This window comes from Tribolium madens, unplaced genomic scaffold (genome assembly GCF_015345945.1).
Source record: "Tribolium madens isolate multiple individuals breed KSU strain unplaced genomic scaffold, Tmad_KSU_1.1 Scaffold_3;HRSCAF=73;Tcas5.2_LG2, whole genome shotgun sequence".
Taxonomy (NCBI): domain Eukaryota; kingdom Metazoa; phylum Arthropoda; class Insecta; order Coleoptera; family Tenebrionidae; genus Tribolium; species Tribolium madens.
Genome location: NW_025401006.1, coordinates 593,526 through 611,957, shown reverse-complemented (window position 1 = coordinate 611,957; position 18,432 = coordinate 593,526).

Genomic DNA, 18,432 nt, shown 5'->3' with positions numbered 1-18,432 from the left:
CTTATTAATCTGTTCATTTTAATTTGTAACTGATGTGACATTTGTTCTTAAACATAACGTAAATGGCAACTTAATTGGAATTAGTTTAAAAGACTGAATTAAATTTTAATTCGCTTTCAGTAAATCAGCCCTAATGTCATATTTATATAAAAGTTGGCGCTATTGGACAAATGTATACCGCTTTAGGGTGCTTAGGATTAACACTGGTGATTGGTGGTGATACACAGACCCTTTGACTCATCTCAAACTTTTTCTCTGAAAACGTTGACAACGGGTTCAGCTGTATCCGCTTTGCATTGTCAAATGTGAAATTAATCGTGAATTAAAATTTAATTTAAATTAGATGCGCTTTTAATCGACATTAATTAATTAATCAAGTCATGGTTTTAATTTCAAGCAAATATGAGAAAAAAAACTAGTAGTCCGGTCAAATTAGTCATAAAAATAGTGGTCAAATAACGAAAATTGCGACAGAGCTAAATTTTGGTGGAGACCTTGGGTACACCATTAGAAATAAACTGTCAAAAGTCCCCATCGATCCCATGTGTGCTAAAAAAGTTATCCGTGGTCAAAGGTCAAAATTTGACGTTTTTAAATTTATTTCGGAAACGGTAAGTTTTATCAAAAAAGTAGCCCAAACATAAATTGTAGATCTTAAAATTAGCTACAAAACGGTCTTTATACTTTTTTCCTAAGAATCACCATTCCTGAGATATCGCGATTCTAAGAGTTGTAAGAGTAACGTTCTACATCATGTGCACATACAGAGTGCGCCAGAACTCGCGTCCCAGAGAAAAATGACATATAAGGTAAGATACCAGGAACATGGAAAAAATGTTWAAAAAAAWNTATCTATAAAAATTTTGAAGTTATGAGGGTTTAAATTTTGCACTTTGACTCTATTTATTTCTGTTGGAAGAATAATTTTCCAAGTTTTTTTGCTACAGGCTATTAGAAACAGAAACAAGGAAGCTGTATCCTAAACTGTAACTCTGTTTAATGTTATTTGTGGCTTTTATTGACAAAATTTTTGTACCTTTACTAAATAATTAAAAAAAAACATATACAGGGTCATCAGTATTATTAAATAGACATAAAAAAATGTCAAATGTCAAAAAATATATGTCAAAAATTTTTGACAGATAGAATTTTTTAAACATTTTTTTAGTACTCTGGGGATTTCCCAATTACTCCCTTTCAAGGAAGTGCGCGATTTTTTAAACAGCCTGTATGTTTTACCAAAAAAATTCTTCTTAATTCCAATGAGATCGAGATATTCATCAGTTTAATGAAGTAGAAGAAAAATTTTAAGTAAGATGAGATACCAGGAACATGAAAAAAATGTTTAAAAAATTCTATCTGTCAAATAATTTTGACATTTATTTTTTGACATTTGACAGTTTTTTATGTCTATTTAATGATACTGATGATCTTGTATATGTTTTTTTATAATTATTTATTAAAGATACAAAAATTTTGTCAATGAAAACCACAAAGAACATTGAACAGAGTTGCAATTTAGGATACAGCTTCCTAGATTCCTCTTCTAATAGCTTGTAGCAAAAAAACTTGGAAAATTGTTTTTCCAACAGAAATAAATAAAGGCAAAGTGCAAAATTTAAACTCTCATAACTTCGAAATTTTTATAGATAGAATTTTTTTTTAATTTTTTCCATGTTCCTGGTACCTTATCCTACATAGCATTTTTTTGGAGGCGCGAGTTCTGGCTCACTTTGTATGTGCATAATATCATGTAGAAAGTGACTCCTTCAACTTTTAAAATCGCAATATCTCAGAAATGGTGATTCTTAGAAAAAAACTATAAGGACCTTTTTTGTAGATAATTTTAAGGTCTATCTTTTTTGTCTGGACTACTTTTTTGATAAAACTTACCGTTTTCGAAAGAAATCCAAAAAACCTCAAATTTTTACCTTTGACCCCGAAGAACTTTTTTAGCACACATGGGATCGATAGGGACTTTTGACACTTTATTTCTAATGGTGTACCCAAGGTCTCCACCAAAATTTAGCTCTGTCGGAATTTTTGTTATTTGAATTGTCTATTTTACCGGACTATAGGCAAAGCGGGAAGTCTCTTCTGAAGTCCCCAAATATTTGGCAGTTTTCAGGTCCAATAAAAATTCATCCGTTTAGAGAAATTTACAAATGAAACATATCTCAAAAATTAAAATTTATACAAATGTATATAATGTATTGTATACAATAATGCATAGTAAATAACAATGTAATTCGTATCACGTTATTTCTGAATTAAAACACTGCGGACACGGTTGAACTCAATTTCTGTGAAAAATTTCACCAAAATCACATGGAATTCTTTACTGTTGATAAATAGTAAACAACCCTTAACTTCAGGTACAACTGAAATAAAGGTGTATTTTGAGGTTAGAAGACTTTTACCTCCTTCATTATTTCATAATTCCACGGTTTTTTGGCATCTTTGTTTTTCAAATAATATTCATTTAATTTGTCATAAAACAAACTCTTATAATTATCCATTTTCAATAAGAAAAGTCCAAGAAGTACTAAATGTTACGGTCCGAAATACTACACAATAAAATTTCAAGCTTTCAGCAAATGACTAAATACACTTCCGTCAAACGCTGTAACATGTAATGGTCCAACCGGTTACTTTGTTTGACGTGAATTAAGTAGGCAATCCCTGAAATAACGTAAAATTTCAGTCAAACAAAGGAATATTCATTTGATTACAGCGTCTGCCGGCAGTATACGGCCAATGACTTGGCTTTCCGCGGAATGACGCATTACGCCCAATGACTACGACATATACAGAGTGTCAATTTTAAAACTTGCAATCGCCAATATCTCTAGAACTAAAAAAGTTATGGAGAATCACTCAAAACCGTTTCGGTGGTATTTAGGGGGAAGCAAAATGGCATGGTAAGTGACGCTCCTCCACCCACCCCTCAAGCCACAGCCACCTTAAAATGAAAATTTTAAATGGGACGACCATACTTGCGATACATTGTTGGAAAGCCCATAACAAGCGCTTTTCAAAAATGACATACAACAGCCTATTTGGTAAAGCTATTTTTCCAATTATTCAAAAACGAAGACGTTAAATTTTCATTTTTTTTATTATATTCAAGGGTGGGTGGAGGTGTGTCACTTATCATGTCATTTTAATTCCCCCTAGGAACCACCAAAACGGTTTTGAGTGATTATTAATAACTTTTTCAGTTGAGAGAAATTGCCGATTGTAAGTTTTAAAATTGACACAGTGTTTTATCCACGCAAACGTTTAAACGCAAGAACGAAGTTTTCTTAAATGTGAAGAAGAAGTACGGATGGAGACAATATACTTTGGTCGTCAATGTCACTTGAGTGACATTAAATTGTAAAGCATGCTTTACGACTCTTCACCTTATTTTTAGGTACTGTCAATCATAGTTGACAAGTTGTATGTACATACTTTTGATAGGAAAATATAATAGCTGTCATTAATTTAATATTGTCATTCATTTTAACGTTAAAGCTTGAATTACATTAAAGTGTCAGAAAAGTGACGACCAAAGTATTTTGTGTCCAACTGTATGCAATTTCATCTATGTGGACGAAGTACTCGATTTTGAAGGCCACTATAAAGATTCATAAAAACATAGATATTGGAAAATATATCGAGAGATCAAGATAATTTGTAATCGATTTTTGGATCTGGAAACGTATGTCTGTGAAACGTCAATTAAAAAGACAAGTCGAAAGGTAAAATGGCATGATTAAAAAGATGATGATTTTAATAATTAAATTTATGATTTACCTTCAAAAAAGAACGGTCCTATTGTTATACGAGTACGTCGGCTAGTAATTCTAGTCCATTTTGCTGTTATCTTTCAACTTATCATTTTATTTGACGTTTCATGTGTAGTCAGTTCAAAAATAGACATATGTTTTCAGATCCAAAGATGACTCGATTACAAATTATCTTGATCTCTCGATAGTAAGCTCACTGCCTATCTGATGATGAGTGAGTCGAAGGTATAATGCGAAGAAAGTATTGGAAGAATTTTTAACAAGGGCTTGCGATAAAGAATATTTAATGATTAAAGTAATATCTCTTAACCTTTTAGACATTGTAGATAATAAACTTTGAAATATTTTAGGTTGCACTAATAATGGGGGTGTCTGGTGCCTGTCGTTGCTGTGAATTCACGAATTTGAAAATCAGTGATGTAGAAGACACGGGCGCATATCTGCTTGTTTCGATACCATATACCAAGACCGGCGTTTCACGAAAATCCACAATTATGGAAAAAGTATTTTCTATTAATACTACGGAGACATGTAGAAAATACATGTCCTTACGTCCGAAAAAGTTATCCAATATCCAACGACAGATTTTTTTAAAGATACACTAATCAAAAATATACTTCACAACCTATCAACACGCTGTCGAAAGTCCCATCAAGACTCAAGAGTTGCGTCATTTTTTAATCTGGAAAACGCAGAAGCTTATAGCGTCCAAGGGACTCCTAGTACTAGTTGTTCCTTGCAAGAGGACACATCTCTTGTGTCTACAGATTTACCAAAACATTCGACAACACTAGGCATTCACATTTTGAAACCGACAACAACTACAAGCTTGTTATTAATGGGTACAAAGTAAAATATGACAACACAAAGGAGGAAATGTCTTTGAATATTAATGTTAATGTTAATACGAGTATTAATGATAAATCAAAAAAGTAATTGATTTTAAATTGTATTTTTCAATATTCCACTAATTGAATAAAGTAGTTTTATTATTCAACTAGTTAATAGATAAAGTGCTTTATACTTTATACGCTTGGATAAAACTCACTTTATAATGTGATTGTAGATAAATTTAATTAAATTAACGATTTTACAGATTAAAAATAGCCTAGGAATCGTGGATTTACAAGATTTGACAAAATGAAGGTCCTACACAATATGTTTACAAGATGTTTCATCAAACATCGTTGTGAAGAACAACCATGTTGAAGAACATGGTCAATTCGTATTGGATTTTTTAAAATTATTAATATTAAAAAATTCGTCATGTCTTAGTTTTTTTTATAATAAATTTTTATAATTTGGAAGGAATACTTTTCAATTTATTGTCTCTTAAAACGTAAAAACTGAAACCGTCATCTCAAAGCGTTTCGACGATATGAAAGTTCAAACAATATTAAAGTCGCGGTCAATTCATAGTGGCCATTTAATTTATTGCAAAGTTGGCAACCCCTAGCCGGCCACCTCTAGTGTGTGGACTGTGTCTACGTTGGTAGCAGAATTAACTAAATTGTGTCAACAATTGTGACAGGCGCAATACATGTTATGTGTGAAGAAAGTATTCTAACCCGACTTTTTCAGAATTGTCATTTTTTATAAAAGAACAATTTGTTTAAAGTCGGATTTACACTAATTTACACTCAATTTTTAGAAATTTACACAGAAAAGTGGCCACTATAAATTGATCGTGACTTTAGTTTTTTTCTTACTATCCGGAGTAACATTTCAATTTTGGATTCTCCTCACAATTCAATTTTTACAAATTTACACAGGGAAGTGGCCACTATGAATTAATTAACCGCGACTTTAATATCAATTCTCCCTGGCGTTGTTGTATCCTTCCTTCCCAGCTTTTATTAGTTACTTCATTTTTCGTTAATAATTAAAAATCATTCGGTTTTTCCTTAGTAACCCTCGTAACTAAGAAAAAAATCGGAATCACTGCTCCATTGCATTTTTTACGAAATGCCCAGTCGGGATATTAACACATTTCATTAAGGAGGCGGTGGGTACAACATTCGCGTTTGGCTTTTATAAGTTTAAAGTAATTCATTTTTTATAAATTTTGTTAGATTGGCAAATTTATCTATACATTTTATAAAAATATTACTTCTGCTTTAAAAATTCTCCATTTAATTGTAACAAAGCTTTTTTAAACTTAAAGTATGTACATACTTAACAGTATATTATGTAACTAGTGCTATAAACGCCACTTTAGACATGAGTTTTATTAGCACGAGCGAAGTGCAGCGGGCACGTGTTACATACTAAACTTTTTCTACGACCACCATAAAAAAATACTTTGAAAATTTGAAATTTGTGACAACTGTCAGAAACCTAACTTCAGCCTGTGACTAACAAGACAGTTGCTATTGGCAACGTCACTAATACGCTTATTAGCTACGGCTTGTGAAGATGTATTTAAAAGGTCACTTAGCGTCATGAAAACATATACGATAATCCGTGTTTTAGATGTAGAAGTAGAAAAAAATTATTATAACCATTTCTACCTCCTAGACATTTATTTATTTCGCACATTTACATTTTATTTTATGACAATTTATATAAACTTACTTGGGAACTTGAAAATGTAAGCGTCATATCTAATGTAATAAAAATGCAGTTCAGGTTGTTTGTGTCAATAAAATGTAGAACATAAACACGAAAATACTTCTTTTTAGTATATAAAACTTTTGAAATGTCTGGTGTTCACTAGCGAAGTGTAATGTATTTATTTACTAGTTAATTGATAGTAACCACAAAAAAAAAAACGTCAATAGAGAATATTACGCGAACTATTTATTTTTTTAAGAAAAGATTGGTATTCTTCGAAATTAATTTCTGCATCGAAAACGTCAGCAGGTAAGCGAGAATTGAGCAACCTACGGACATAACTGAGATTTTTGTGATTTTTAGCAAACTCAATTACTGAACCGTTTTTTCGAGCCTAGGGCGCCCTCGTGTTTTCACAAGGTGTAGTAGACAGCTCTGCTACGATACCTACGTTTGTAGAACTTTTTATACCTCGAAGGTTTTTGCAAATCGATACCGAAATCTAACCCAAATTGCTTCAGTTAATTCGATTTCAGTAAGTCACAAACACATTTCGTCCATTTTCGCCCATTTTAAAAACGTGTTTTCATTAGAGTAAAATATGGACGTTGATGTATACAATGCATTGTAACACGACGGATTTTTATCTAGATAAAACACATCAGCATTGGATTTGTCGTCTAATTGAAAACACGGACTGAAGCTCCAAGCTTTATTAGCTGTGCGTTACAAACCAGAAATATTTAAATCCCGAATGTAAAATGTAGATAAAATGGTTTTAACGAGTCTATTTTAAAAAGCGGCTATTTTGCACTCATCATGAAGAAAAATAATAGAAATCGTTTTACAATGCAAAGAGAAAAAAAAAACAAATTCTTCCAATTGGATAGTTATATTAAAACCAGAAAAGCTAATTATCCTTTTATTATGTTGGGTTTGAAATGAGAACTGCAGATTATCCTCCTGTGATAACCTATCCTGGATATAATGTATACATTGAAAATTAGTTAATTTATCAGATTATGTACAGGTTGGGTATGTTATCCATTACAGCAGGATTAGAAACGTAACATGAATTGTGACATGGTGGCGATGGTGTGAGGTGTTGACATGTAGCAGTCCGTGGGTCAGCCCGGAAGACACGTTCAGGGGATTACACAGGACAACAACGCCCTATGCCCACTCCGGCGGCCTCGTGTCAACAATCGCTTCGGTGTCACGCGCTCAATGCCCGTGTTTATATACCCGGCAATCAATTCTTTTTATCTATTCGCAAGGTAGTTTCGAAATAAAATAAACGCCTCATCGACACAAATGCCATTCTTGAGCTTATCAAAACACAGGAAAGCTTGCCACTACAAGTCTGATTTGTTACAATGAAACAACATAAAAAAAAATTACGTATAAATTCCAATTTTTGTTCTTATAATAAAATAGCAGAGTTTTTAGGCTATTCTCTAAAAATCTGCTACAGTCTATAAGTTGGTATATTTCATAGCTAATAGAGCTCTGTTTATAAATTTTTTAAAGTCCTTATAGAATCGTATCAAAATTGGTATTCTCTAAGCATCTATGTAAACATTCGAGTTATAGCGCTGTAATTACCCTAAAGTCTGTTTTTTATTAAGTGGAAATGTCAAATAGTCTTAACAAATTTATTCATGGTAATTTTTGGAAGTTGGCACTTCCACGTTTTAATTTAATTAATAAAAAATGGCATTAAACTTCAGCAAAAAAATCGTCTAAGAAAATTAAAAAATAAAAAGACAGAAACGGGGACAAATTGGGTATGGCGAACAGTTTTTGGATATTTGAAGACGAAAAGTGTGAAGTCAGACAAAGACCACCGCTAAAATTTAGACACAATTTGTAATGTAGGTTTGCTACACATTCTCTAATTTTTAGTAAGAAATTAATGAGAATACAACATAAACATCAATGAGAAAGAACGCAATTAAATTAGTAGGATTGGTTACACCGTTTTTGAAGAACGAGTTAAAGAAGTAACAATTTTTAAACTAAACCCGAAGGAGAATTTAGAAAATGCATCAACTTTGAGCTCATATTAATAAAATACACAAAATTTATTGCCCATTTTCATAAAACCTGATGCTTGTATCTTTTGCAAAATAACTTTTTTCTAAATAGACACTCTTTTTTTATTAAAGTTTTTGTAGTAAGAAGCTCATTATTGTCCAACATTACCTTCATTTAATAATAAATATAATGCAATTAGTGCAATATTGTTACGATCCATCACTGAACTATGTACCTATAATTAACTTTACACGATACCAATAATTAAAAGAGAACAAAAATTAGCATCACTGGCGAAATACTTATAATAAATTATTGAGGAGTGACATTGTTACTATGACAATATATCATTATAGAGACTATAAGTCAGCAAATTTCTCGCCATAACTTTATAGAGACTTTAAGCTTATAGAATTTTAAGTATAGAGAAATATTTCCTTAGAGTATTCGATTTTTACTTATAGTCGATAGCTTAAAGAGTTATAGCGCTATAGCAAGTATTTTTTTTTTTACGGAATAGCACCATTTATTTAATCATACGTTTCGAAAGAATTGTGTCTGTAAATGATTGAAGGATCAAGTTGGCCCTGAAATAACCTCAGAATGTGCCGCTTTATATGATACTGAATACTGATAACACAAAAAATATTTGACATGTGACAGATTTACTGCATTTTTCAATTAACTACTTTTGTTGCAGCTCTAGATTGAGAACAAGAACTACACCGTGACAAGAAGAACAAATAATACTTTGTAACCATTTTATTAAAATTCCAACAATTTTAGTGTTTACTTAGCCCATTATTAACATTGATTATTACAAAAAGGTTAACATGAGAAATCAGGCTCAACTCATATTGGATTCGCCACTTTTCTTTTGATTCACACTATTCAAATATGTTATTACGAAGTGATGATCAAATGGGGGGACGGTCATTAAGAAACGGTGCGTTATCAGTTATTAACCTGTTTCACTTCGTACATCTTACACTTGCAAATCATTTTTAATAAGTCTTTGGGCTCTAAACAACACTTTGTGATTCACCACATACCAAATTTGATTAAAAAGTGTTCCATTAAAAATATTTTTGAAACAGTGGACTCCCGCGCCGCGTAAACGATCATTTCCAAAAATTAAAAATTTTTGCTTTCTTTTCACAACACGCTTTCACTTAAGTATTCCTTTTTACCTTGGACCGTTTATTTTCTAAGAGACGAGACACAATTTTAAAATCTGTAACTGCCAAATATATTTTGTGTTATCAGTATTCAGTATCATATAAAGCAGCACATTCAAAGGTTGACATTATTTCAAAGCCTCCTTTGAGCCGACAATCAATTATAGACACTCAGTAGGTACATACCAGGTGAATAAAAAATATGGAACGAAGCGTTTTTCTCGTAAACTAACCACTTTACAAAAAAAATAATTAGTGTAGCGTAAAGTCCAATTAAAATGTGACCATTTATCAACAATCACATTTTTCGAAATTTTTTTTAGTTTTCGGGTTTTAGAAAAAAATTTTTTTTTAAATGGCAACCCACCATGATAATTTTTTTAATTAAAGATTATGATCTAAAAATGACCTTTAATTAAATAAAATTGTTTTTCAGCCAGTACTTTTTTTTTATTAATTGTTAAAGTTGCGTTCCGAGCTCATCACGAAGATTTTCCGAACTTAACCGAAGTGGTTGTTTCATGCTTTTCATCATGGGAGAGAGCGCTGATTTCTATGCAGGTGCTTTGGGGTGGTTTCGAATGTACTAAAAATAGAAGAAAATGATTTGTTTTTACATTTTTTGATCCATCCGGAACCACCCCAAAGCACCTGCACCAAAAACCGGGCTCTTCAACGACCAGCCATGAAACGACTCCCTCGTTCAAGTTCGGAAAATCTTCGTGATGGGCTCGGAACGCAACTTTAACAATTTATTTAAAAAAAAGTACTGACTAGAAAACAATTCTGTTTAATTAGAGGTCATTTTTAGATCATAATCTTTAATTAAAAAAATTACCATAGTGGGTTGCCATTTAAAATTTTTTTTTTCCAGAACTCGAAAACTAAAAAAAATTTCGAAAAATGTTATTCTTGTTAAATGGTCACATTTTAATTGGACTTTACGCTACACTAATTATTTTTTTTGTAAAGTGGTTAGTTTACGAGAAAAACGCTTCGTTCCATACTTTTTATTCACCTGATATGTATATACAGTATGTCCCCGAATTGAGTTTACAAGAGAAAACAAAATATCTTTGATTTTACACCAAAACTGCAAAGGAAACACATTTTTTGTTTTACCGGAAACGAGCAAATCTGAAATTAAAACTTCATTATTCTGACTCATTGGAAAGAAAAGATTTTTTTATCTCGATTTCTATCACATTGGGGGTTTTATTTTTTTTGACAAAGATGTATGAGTTTACGCAAATTAAATTACAAAAATGTTTGTGAAAAACATAATTTTAATAAATGGCAACTTAAATATATCAACAATCAGTTTGGTTTAAAATTAACAATTTAAATTTTGCAAACGCAACTAAAGCCAAGTTATATGTGGGAATGTATTTTGGTTTGCGTCTGAAAATCGGTTAAGGTTTTTATTATAAATGACACTCACCCTGTATAATAATTGGAATTAAATACGCAATGTCAAGATGTTAAGATCGTTTTATAAATAAATTTAAACCTGCAATAAATTCAATATGTTTACACCACGCTTTTTTCTGATAAAAATACCTACCTAGTTAATTTTTTAACTTAATTAATTTATTTATCTATAGCATTTGTTTAATTTAAAAGTAAAACACCCTGTACGTTTTTCATTGTCATTAATCATTATTCATCTCATTAATCTTCACTACGAAAAGCTTAATCGATCATTTAGTACTTCGACAGAACTTAACGACAAGCGATGATGTCGACGAATTAATGTATATATCATTGGGAAACTCGTCAAATTTTGAATTCATGTTGTTATTAGTATTAGTGGAAAGTGTCGGTTGGATTCCATTGAAAAGCTAGGTGTTCATTTGTCACCAGGTATCGTTTCGGAGTGAGACACGGTGCAGCACTAAGTAATCCCGAACCGCAGACAATGGCGGTGAGGAAGTACTCCACTCAGACCTCGTGACAGTCGCATCTTCCATTAGCTCTGAATGTGACACCCTTGAACGTCATTATTTAAATGTGAGTGCTCTTGTCGACGAAAACCGAGTGATAAAATGTGCACGTATATCAGCACGGAACACACGCAGGTGCGAATGTTCTTAATTAACTTGTAATGACAAGGCAAGAAATGCACGCAATTTCTGTTGTCATCAGAAGCAATGTGAATTTTTTTAATCTAGCACCAATTACAAATTTTAATATCTAAATAAAAAACAAGATGTTTCTTGTTCACACTGAATAAAATGGTTTATTGATTTTAATATTGACAATGAGTTATTGATAACTATTACAGTTTATTTAAATTGAATTTTTTTTAATTGTAATTTTGAAAATTTTATTTAAACACCAAGTGATTGTAAATGATTGTAATAAAAAATGTATTGGCAACACCGAATTATTGGTAATCCATTTAGTCTGGGATATCAAATTGTTTCAGGTGACTGCTTTGTTAGCGGCCGCCTCTTAAAAGTGAACCTATAAAATTATGAGATTTAATTTTGATAGTCAATGTTTCCAAATTAAGATTTCAAACTTGTTGCAAACGTGTCTACAAAAATCACAGTCATTTACTCGGCACTCGGTTCCTCGATATTATGGTACAGCAGAACTTGTGTGACAACCAACGTCTTTTTTTCTGAAAAAGCTTAAGTTCTGCAATAAATGGTTATTTTGAGGGGTTAACAAAAAAGTTTTTTTAAGAGACTTATTATTTTTGCAGAGTGCAGAGACGTTGAAATAAATTGTGTAAATACTAATAAAGTAGGAGTATATGGTAAAAAGATGTACCGCTTTTAGTCGCTTTTTTAAAATCGAAGTAGGTAGGTATATTTTTTCTTTAAAATCTCTCTTTATTTTGTAAGATTTTATTCTATTAAAAATAAAATAATTTCAATCATGCTTTATATACAATAAGTTTTAGTTTTAATTGTATATGTACAGGATGATTCACAAGGAATAATGAGCCTGACCAAATTTTCGATACAACCAACATTACGTTTTTATAGATCAGGTAGATTTCTAAGATTATTTCTAATAAATATGAAATCATGGCGAGCATAGCTACAATTTATCAGTTTTGACACTAAAATAATGAAAAACAGAAGTTACTGAAATACCTATATTAAAATACGAGTACAGAAGGCACCCATTCAAGCTTCATCCGGTCACCCTTCGCTTTGATAACCTAACGGAAACCCAACTTGCTCAAAACTAACCTGATTGTGGCAGAATGTGCTTTTTCTCTCGAGGTAGTCCATATTTTGCTCAGTTTATAATAAAATGTAGTGATTGTTAAAAATGACAGTGATGATTGATAATAATAATACGCATCATGGATTCAAATTATATTTTTTTTTCTACTTTGCGTTCGTACTAAGGCCCAGTACGAAACTGATTTTGGGTTTCGTATTGAACAAAAACAGTACTATAAAAATTTTACTAAAAAGAGGGCAATTTAGTCTTATAATGTTGGCGACCTAACCGTTTTTCTATCGAACTGTCAGTGTCAATCGGCCTAACGCAAATCAAATTATTCAAATACTAAATTTTAGCTGTGTTAAGTTTAATCAATCATCGCAAAAAATATTCAGAATGAAATTTATGGTTATCGTGGTGCTTACGCATATCTTTAGGTCATAGGACAAAGTAAAATAAAAGGTACTTACTTTTGAGAATTTTGTGGTTAGGTAGGTTTTGCCGTCAACTTACTGAAACAATATTATTGGCGTGATCTCACAGGGAGTAAATTGTTCCTCGTATTTGTCGCTAAGGTCCGTATTTCTAGGGGCGTACATTGCAAAACCTTTTCGACACCTTTGAAATTTATTTTTACGAACAAAATAATGACGTTTTAAATTAATTTATTTATTTCATAGCCACCTAGCCATCGCGCAATGTTGTTAACTGCCGCAAAATTCCCTACATTTTGAGATTTTAATTTTTTTGTTTAAAAAAGTGCAAAGTAGAGAAATACTGTATGATATCTCGTTTATAAGACATTTTGTCGCAAAACTCGTATATACTATTATATACTATTAAAAGTGTCGCAAAAGCAACTTGCAAAAATGTTAAGGGTGGTCGCATCGAGAATTTGGTTAGGTTCATTATTCCTTGTATTCCTGTACATTTTATTTTTATAAAAACAAAATACATTATTTGTTAATTTAAATAAAATTTTTATTTATCTCCAAATAACTAAACATTCAGTTTTTGTCCGGCGCATCCACCATTTTTATTAACACAAGTATTAAAAGTTACTTTCTAAAAATAATTTTTATAACCACTTACCTATACATATAGTGCAATCAAAAAGTATTTTTATTAAGTAGGCGTACTAGTTGAAGACGTTATGTGGCCTGGCAGTTCGTATGCCAAAAAATTATTTTATATAAAAATTAAAATATTGATCTATAAGCAAATTGAATTACTAATGAAACGTTTTAAAACACCTTAAAGTAAAATGTAGTTGGTGTTTACCACAATTTGCTGTTATAGTTTACATAAAAATTATTTTGAGATTTCTTATTTGTCATTGTGACATTTTATTTTTCGCATACACACGGTTTTAATTTCCAGGCTTACTTGATAGACAGATGTTTTGATCGCACTGTATAAAAACAAATTTAAAAATAAATTTCAATAAGTAAAAAATGATATTTCAATAGCAAAAACTGCGGTATTATAAAAAAGCGGTTTATTAATGTTTTTTTTTTTACTTATGACTGTATACTAAAATATTGTGTCAAAAGTTTTATAGAAGAAAAAAATTAAAAAGTCTTGTTGTCGGTTGTACAGTTACTGAATTAAAATTTCGGGCAGTATTTTTCTGTCACTTCAAAAAGTTCACTGTAAACTACCTTTTACTGTCATCATGACATTCATGACTGACATTTGACAATTAAACTTTTCTGTCAGTGACGCTGTTTCTTATGTCAAAATGACATAAACATGACAAGGGTAAAATGTTATAATGTAAAGGTTGTTTTAGAGTTTACATTGTAAAAATGACAATGCTGTCCGAAATTTTAATTCCGCAACTGTACGACAAATTTCTAACACATAAACAGTTTAGTGTGTAATTTAAAATTAAAAAACAAATATCTTTGATAGACTATACTGCAAAGTATTATTTTAAACAAATTAAAGATTATTGCTCTACAAAAAAAATGAACAGGCTGAATTATAAAAAATGCCCCAAGGCATAATTTTGTTAATTTTAAAGATATTACAATATTCTTTGATCAAAGTTGAACAGTTTTTAGTTATCAGTTGTTTACTTGTCTTAGATAAAATAGATACAAATGTTCTATTCTTTCCACAGCCTACTTTTTAATTTAATTTTCAATTTGTCTAAAAACAAAAGTTAGTGATAAATAAAATAGTTAGTAAGCTTGTTGAAAGTTTAATGAGAAATCCAAAAATAATAAAATATACAGAATGTTTCAATTAAAAAAAAACAAATATTGATGTCACTTCCGGTGAAACAGGAAGCAGCATTGATTGAGCATCTATTCCACACAATAGATGACAACCGATTGTTCAACTTTGTTTTAAGAAGTACTGAATATCTTTAAAAATAATGTAGTTTTGGCTTCGGGTGTTTAACATAATCCTGCCGGTATAAATTTTTACTCAGTTTTACATTAAGTGGGACTTCTTTAAATTTTGTTAATTCTTATTTGAAAATTTAACCGAGTCAATAATTTTCTCTGCCGTCGATGTTTGAGAAGCAGTGTTTGTAAAGCAATTTAATTTTTAATGAAATGTTGTTATTTTTTCTAAAATTAAATGAGTGAGTGAGGTTACTTTTCCATTCAACTTTCTGAGATATTTCGAACCTAAAATTCAGAGCGGTAAATGATTAAATCCTTCGGTAAACTTTGGCCCTGCAACCCTTTTGCCGCAGCACTGGTAGGATTAGTAACTTATTGTAAGGGTCTGAAGTTAGGTATTTTCTAAACGATTGAGATAGTACAAGAATTCTCGAACAAAAGATTAAAAAAAAAATTGTTTCATTTCATTTAGTTCGATTTTAAGCCGAACTTTTTAGAAGGAAGAAATGTAGCAGAATATTTAACTAAAGCACATTTCAAGCTTCAGTTGAAGCGAGAAGCTATGTGACTGTAACTGACGTTCACCTACTCTCCACTGTGATTGGTTTAGGCAAAGGTAGCGACACGCCTTCAAGAGCAACCCCGCCAAGTCGTTACGCCCACCTGCGTGTTCCCACACTGTACAATTACGGGTCACTAGATGCTACCACCGATTTACTGTCTGCTGCAGGAACTTACATCTGCAGGAAAATTCTCTTATTCTGTTTACACCGAATTAGCGATTGCATTCGCGAGAACTTTTCTCATTTAGAAATCATTTTCATTTACTTAAAAATAACGCATATTTGAAATTCAACCCAATAAATTAAATAAGTAGGTATATCATTTTTTTTATTTTTTAAATAAGTGTGTTTTTTATTTGTTGATATTGATTTGACAGCTGCTAAGAATAGTGTGGCTGTGCGATGCATAAAAGGGGTTGGAATGGAAAGAGAGGGGATGACATTATAGCAAGTAGGGGTGTGACAAAATGGCCTGCGGACCGAAGACCGGTGGCTCATGATCAGTCGGATAGTCGCGTTTCCTCTTCAACCACATTCTGTGGCAGCTTTGGTGTACAATTGCCCGCCACTTTTAAAAGTTTGTTAGTTTCGATTTTCATAAAATTGAGTTCGAGTTAAAGAAGTTGTAATTTTATTAAAATTTACGAGGTAATTCCTCGTTATTAAACCACTTATTTTCAATAAACGCCAAAATAGATTCTTCGATTTGGGGAAAGGTTCGGTCCGGTCAAGGCCGGAGGATGGGAACAGGTATGACTTTTCAACTAAACCAATCTTTTTTTATTCAGTTTTTTATTCTTTGGGTTTGCAATATTTTTTGCAGTGACGGGTAAATTAAAGTTTACATTAAACTTGGTAAAAACGATTTTTTTAGAACTACCCACTAACATATATTTGAACTTTATAAAAAAATAATTTTCAGAATGAAGTAGGTATGACCAAAAATAATTAAAATAATATTTTTTGAATTATTTATAATGTACTTTACTGCGATTAACAGGAAGAAAAAAAAGTAACACTTTAACTTCATGACAGTGGAAAATAAAGAGCTTACCTTCTGATTGGTACTTTTTTTTGACTTTTTGATTGCAATCCGCCATAAAAATATTATGGCTTTAAAGTTTCAACTTTCTTCTTTAAAGTAGTGAACATCTTATTATTTTAGAAAACCTAGTTTTTGTGTAATAATTTTTTTAAAAGAAATTAGCTTTTTTAAAAATTAAACAAAATAAACTTATTAAACCTTGATAAAAACTTTAGCAATAACAGCTATGCCTAGAAATGTAAAACATATGGGCTTATTGCAATTAATTTTTGAAACTATAAAACACTCTGTATACTTACTTGGAAATAATTTTACGTAATGCTTACCTACTGTTTTAAGAATATTTGACAAAAAATTGATTTGATATTTTATTGCGTCAAAAATCACAATCCCGTAATTGTTGCTTAGCTCTGATACCGTATTTGCCCACTTCCCGTACTTAACATGTATGTGGCCGGAAAGCTTATTTAGTCTTTAATGAGAGGAGTCACCTAAAACCTTTTGCGTACGTGGTGCATACAAGATTTTTTTACTAAAGCTCCCAAAACACGAATTCACACCTCTTACTAATTAAAAAAAATTCGTTATCATAGTAACCAATTTTATTTTTTAGTCCGCAAAAGCTGTTTTTTGAGGACTGAGTACCTAAAATAACCGTTTTGCGTACTATTTTATTGAGTCCGAAAAAGACTCATTTTAGGGACTCTGATGAGCTCCTAAAACAGCTGTTTTCGGGAGCGTATACAAAAAAGTATTTTATTCATTTGCTAGCCAAAAAATATGTAAAAATATTATACAAGGTATTTCACATAACTTTACGAGGTCTGCGCCTAATGCCCGCACCCCAAAATACAATTTTCACAAAACACAAGATACAAAAAACACATTTAATTATTTTTTTTTTGGAAACCTTTGAAAGTAGTTGTCAAATTAATCATAATCATCAAGAGTTTTCAAAAAAATAAATATTAGGTATGTATTTACTTAACACAAAAATAAACATGGTCTTTATCTATCTACCTCAATCATTAAGTGTCAAAAAATGTTGACATTAATTATTAACAATTTTTTGAGGGGTGTACAAACAACAAAAGATTTCAATTATTCAATATTTTTAATCGAGTTCTTTCCGAATTGTGTATTGCTGATTGGATTTTTTGAGGGCAGCACTCGTAAAATTGTGTGAAACACCTTGTATTCCTACAAAGGATCAAAAATGCTTTAGTAACGAAAACATTTTACGTGTACCTATCGGTGGTGATGTGTCTAAAAAGCTATTTAAACCTAAACCGTTAAAGATAGAGATATGGTGACGGAACTTTTTTAAAGCAAATTTAATTATCTACAACATCGTCCTTTTTTATATTTTTAATGTATGTGCAGTGTTTTTTTTTTAAGTTAAATACATAAGACAAGGCAAAAATTTCTGTTCTGTTTATTATTTTGAATTATGGTTTTCAGCAAAATTTTTTCAGTGAAATATTTACCTGTCATTTTTCTGTTTGTCTTCATTTAAATAAAATAATATTGCAGCAATGCAGTGATCTGTCTTTTTTAAATTAAACGTAGGATTATGTACAGAGTTAAAAAAATGTCTCTGTAGTTGTAACTTTAAATACAATGCAATCAAAAAGTCCTTCTATCAAACTAGCGTAGAAGTTTAGAATGTATGTCTGCGAAATATAAAACATCTTATGACACCTGAGAATGTCAAATTTATTT